This window comes from Notamacropus eugenii, chromosome 5, assembly GCF_028372415.1.
Source record: "Notamacropus eugenii isolate mMacEug1 chromosome 5, mMacEug1.pri_v2, whole genome shotgun sequence".
Classification (NCBI taxonomy): domain Eukaryota; kingdom Metazoa; phylum Chordata; class Mammalia; order Diprotodontia; family Macropodidae; genus Notamacropus; species Notamacropus eugenii.
Window position 1 is genome coordinate 305,732,639 of NC_092876.1, and position 6,000 is coordinate 305,738,638.

Genomic DNA, 6,000 nt, shown 5'->3' on the forward strand with positions numbered 1-6,000 from the left:
GCAGAAAGTTGGGAAAGAATCTTTATAGTCAGTGTTTCTGACAAAGGGCTCATTTCTAAAATATGTAAAGAACTGAATCAAAGTCATAAGAATACAAGTCATTCCCCAATTAATAAATGGTCAAAGAATATGAACAGGCAGTTTTCAGATGAAGAAATTAAAGCTGTTTATAGTCTTATGAAAATACTGTAAATCACTATTGATTAAAGAAATATTCAGTGCCATACCAAGCAAACTATAAGATAATTATTTTATAGAGCTAGAAAAAATAAAACATATCAAAATTCATCTTGAAGAACATAATTACAAAACACTTCACACAAATAAATTCAGATCTAAGTAAGAGGAAAAACATCAGTTGCTCATGGTTGGGCCAAGTCAATATAATAAAAACGACAATTCTACCTAAATTAATCTACTTATTCAGTGTCATACCAAGCAAACTATCAGTTAATTATTTTGTAGAGCTAGAAAAAATAGTATCAAAATTCACCTGGAAGAAAAAATGTTCCAGAATATCAAGGGAACTTATGAAAAGAAATGCTAGGGAAGGTGGCCTAACTCTACCAGATCTCAAATTGTATTATAAAGCAGCAGTTATCAAAACCACTTGGTGCTGGCTAAAAAACAGAAGGGTAGACTAGTGGAATATGTTAGGTACTCAAGACACAGTAGGCAATGAATATAGCAATCTACTGTTTGATAAACCCAAGGACCCCAGCTTCTGGAATAAGAACTCCCGGTTTGACAAAAATTGCTGGGAAACTGGATAACAATGTGGCAGAAACTAGGCATAGACCAATGCCCAACACCATACACATGAATAAAGTCCAAATGGGTATACGATCTAGGTATAAAAATTGACACTATAAACAAATTAGTGGAGCAAGGAATAGTGTATTTATCAGATTTATGGAGAAGGGAAGAATGTTTGACTAAACAAGAGATAGAAAATATTATGAAGTGCAAGATGGATAATACTGATTACATTAAATTGAAACGTTTTTGCACAAACAAACCCAAGGCAACCAAGATTAGGAGGGAAGCAGAAAACTGGGAAAGAATTTTTGCAATTAGTATCTGTGATAAAAGCCTCATTTTGAAAATATATAGAGAACTCAGTCAAATGTACAAGAATTCAAGTCATTCTCCAATTGAAGAGTGGTCAAAGGATATGAACAGGCAGATTTCAGAGGAAGGCATTAAGGCTATCCATAGTCATATGAAAAAATGCTCTAAATCACTATTGATTAGAGAGATGCAAATCAAAACAACTCTGAGATACCACATCACACCTATCAAATTGGCTAACATGACAAAACAGGAAGATAATAAATGTTGGAGAAGATGTGGGAGAGTTGAAACACTAATTCATTGTTGGTGGAGCTGTGAGATGATCCAAAGATTCTGGAGATCAATTTCAAACTATGCCCAAAGGGCTACAAAAATGTTCATACCCTTTGACCCAGCAGTATGGTTTTTATGACTCTATCCCCATGAGATCATAAAAATGGGAAAGGGTCCCACATATACAAAAATATTTATAGAAGCACTATTTGTGGTGGCCAAAACCTGGAAATAAAGGGAATGCCCATCAAGTGGGGAATAGCTGAATAAATTGTGATTTATGAATGTAATGGAATACTATTTTGCTATAAGAAATGATGAACAGGAAGACTTCACACAGGCCGAGAAAGACTGATATGAATTGATGCTGAGTGAAAGGAGCAGAACCAGGAGAACTTTGTACACAGCAACAACCACAGTGTACGAGGATTTCTTCTGGTAGACATAGAACTTCATTGCAATGCAAGGACTTAAAAAATTTCCAATGTTCCCTTAAGGCAAAATGCCTTCCATATCCAGAGAAAGAAGTATGGAATTTGATCGCAGAATGTAGCAGATGATTTTCTTTTGTGTTACGTTTTGGTTTGTTTTATGATTTCTCCCATTCATTTTAATTCTTCTATGCAACATGACTAAGGTGAAAATTTATTTAATAGGAATATATGTATAGAACTCATTTAAGATTTTATGCCATCACAGGGAGGGAGCAAGGAGGCAGGAGGGAAACAGGGGGAGAGAGGGGAAAAATTTAAGTTATATGGAAGTTATTGTAGAACACTGAAAACAAATAAAAAATAAAAAGAAACAAGCAAAAAACAAATTATGTTATGAAGATCAGAATAACAGATCTTGACAAAGGATTAGATATAGTGGGGTGAGAGTGAGTAATTAAAGATCATATCTGGGTTGTAAGCCTGGATGGCTGAGTATTCCCCTACTGGAAACCAAGGAGGCTAACATTGTATGTCAAAAACCTGGATGAAAACAGCATAGACTTGTTCTCTAAAATGTTAGTTTGCAATTCTTGCCAAAGGAACTTCTGGCAAAGTGGCATGGAACATGACCTAGACATATTAAGAAGCTCTAGTTCTTCAGTCAAATATTTCCAGGAATTTTGTATCAAGAATGAATAATCTACTTTTACTATTAAACTGTCAACATTTGTTTTTTAAAAAAATAAATGCAAATTAAAACAATTCTGAGGTATCACCTCACATAGATCATGTTGACTAATATGACAGAAAAAGAAAATGGTAAATGTTGGAGATTTTGGAAAATTGGGGCACAAATGCATTGTTGGTAGAGTTGTGAACTGATCCAACCATTCTGGAGAGCAACTGGGAACTATACCCAAAGGGCTATCAAACTGTGCATACCCTTTGATCCAGCAATACCCCTACTAGGTTAATATCCCAAAGAGCTCATAAAAAAGGGAAAAAGGCCCACATGTACAAAAATATTTATAGCAGCTCTTTTTCTGGTGACAAATAATTGGAAATTGAGAGGATGTCCTTTAATTCTAGAAGGGCTGAACTAGTTCTGGTATTTGAATGTAATGGGATACTATTATACTGGAAGAAATGATGAACAGGCAGACTTTAGAAAAACTGGGAAAGACTTATATGAACTGATGCTAAGTGAAGTTAGCAGAAACAAGACAACAGTATACATAGAAACAGAAACATTGTGTGATGATCAACTATGATTGACTTTGGTCTTCACTGCAATACAATGATCCAAAGCAATTCCAAAAGACTCATGATGGGAAATGCTATCCATATGCAGAGAAAGAACTATGGAGTCTGAATGCAGATCAAAGCATACTACTTTTGCTTTTTGTTTTGTTTTTCTCTTTCCTGTCTTTTTCCCCACTTGTGTTTTGATTCTTCTTTCACAACATGACTAATGTGGAAATGTTTGATATTTTTATACATGTATAAGCTATACCAGATGGCTTGCTGTCATGGGGAAAGGGAGGGGAGGGAGGGAGGGGAAAAATTCTGAACTCAAAATCTTATAAAATGAATGTTGAAATTTACCTTTACATGCAATTAGAAAAAAAATTAAATACTATGAAGTTGAAATAGAGAAAAAAGGACCCACTATTTACCAAGCATTGTTCTAGGGCCTGGAGATATAAGAAAAAAAATTGATCCCTGGCATCCAAGAGCTGACTTTCCATAGGAATATAGTGCACATGAACATGAGTATGTAAAAAATATAGAATAGGGCTTAGATGTGTGATTTCATTGCTTTAGGGAATTTCCCCATCAGTGAACTTTCTTTACCAAAAGAATTTGTACAGTCTTAACAATTTAGAGTCTTAGAGAGTTGCCTAAAACACTGAGAAGTGACATGACGATCGAACCCAGGTCTTGCTGACGCTAATGGCACTTTCCACCACTATATGACATTGCCTTTCTATACACAATATTCATAAAATAAATGCAAGGTAATTCTTTGTGAGGGCATGGGGGGGACAGGGAGTGATACACACTACCAACTGTAACCATCAGGAATTACTTGCTCTAGAAGACAACCTTTTGACTAATCTTTGCAGAAAATAAAGATATTCAAAGTATTATTCCACTGTAACCCTGGATCTCATTATCCTGCTGCAAAAAGTCAGTATGGCACAGTATAGTGAAGAAACTGCTGACTCTGAGAGTAGATGAACTCATTTTAAGTCCTAAAGTTTACTATATTTATGATATTAGACTTGTCATTTACCTCTCTAGGTTTCACTACCCTCACCTGTAAAATAAGGTTGTTGGACACAGTAGCTTCTGGGTTGCCTTCTAGTTCTAAATCTGTGGTCCTAAGTGTGAATAAACTAGCATTTCCCCTGTTGCCATTATGTGTTTACTTTGCAAAGGAGAAACAACATGCTGAATTTGATAGCTATAATGAAACCTAATGACTATGCTGATGTAGTGTAATAAATTAGTGAAAGGTAGACTAGATTTGCCAAAATGGAGGCAGCTGGTGAATCAGCTATTGTGGTCCTGGTAGATCATAATGCCATTTTTGTTTTGTGGGTAAAAACAAGTACCATGAGGATATTTCCAGTTCTTTGTCCCACTTAATTCAAACACGAACTTGCAACTCAGGATATAATAGGGTAGGTATGGGGACTAGGCCAATGATTTCATTGGTTCAGGGAAATTCCCTTTTTCAATGCATATTGGTGCAACATATAGACTTGGAGAACTGCCTAGAGTGCCAAAAGGTTAAGGGACTTATCCAGAATTACAAAGCCAGTATATGCCAGAGGAACTGAACTTAGAGCTTTCTGAATCAAAGTCACCTCTTTATCCATTATGCCATGTTGTTTCTCTAAGGTATCTAAATGAATAATTGATTAATTGTATCAACTACCTTTTCTGAGTCTACTCTTTTAAGGAAACACACATTGTTAGTGCCCTGTCTCCCCATAGTTAAGGATGCAGCAAATGGCAAAGGAGTAAAGATATTATGCCCAACGATATTGTCTGTTTGGGAGAAAATGATGAATTATGATGTGATTATTTTCCTTTGTATTATTTTCTACTAAATTTTATTTCATCAAATACATTCCCATTTGCCATTTGTCATTTTTCTTTCTTTCTTTTTTCCCTTTGATAATTAAGAGACAGGTGATACTGTTGAAATTGCATCCCATTAGGCAATCATAAAATAGTAACTTCCACTGAAAGGCAAAGACTTACGAATCCATATCATGAAAATAATGAATGTCATCTATCTTATCCAGATGACTGGTGGATCAAAAATGAAAACTTGGCAGTACTTTGAGGAAAAGATGGTTTCTGGTTTGATGATAAAACAAACCCTCAGAAAAAAAAAATCTATCCCTAATCTTGGAGCATCAGCTAATTCTCCATTGAGAACTTTCATGTTTATGGTGTTTTTTGAATAAAATATTTTATACCATGAATGAAAGAATGTGTGAATGCATGATTATTTATTAAGCACTTATGTGCAAAACAATGTGCTAAGTGCTGGGGAAACAAATAGTTCCAGCTTAATGAGAAGACAATATATATGGAAGGTGTTAATAGCAAGTCTCTGTGGTCCTTGGGGTGCAGTGGTAAAACAGATGGTGATGTATCTGCTTTGGTGACATTTTCCTTGATAAAAATCATGTCCATTGTGATTTTGAGATGTTTGACGGTGATAAGGACTCTGGTAGTTAAAACATACTTTTCTGGGTTTTCAGTATTAGTGGCTGGTTTGGCAAGGGAGGTTGACATGTTGCAGTAGGACAAAAGCAGTTGCAAATATTGTTTCCCTGGAAAACACCTATAGGGGCTAGGTTGGAGTCAGGGCTGTAGGCTCAATATTAGAAGGTAATAGATGATATGATGATAGATAGATAGATAGATAGATAGATAGATAGATAGATAGATAGATAGATAGATAGATAGACAGACAGATAGATATTCAAAGTATTTGTCTTGAATATTTTATAGAAACCTGAAGTAGATCACAGCCTTTCTACAGTAGAAAAGAGGTTCCCCATGGAGCTTTCCTTCACTCTCAACAAAAGGTGGAAATGTTAGCATGGTGTGATTGAGAGTCCTCCAAAACTCAGACTGAAATCTCTAAGCTCTTCAGTGTAGGACCATTTTGAGGAAGTAGAGGAAAATTTCTAAT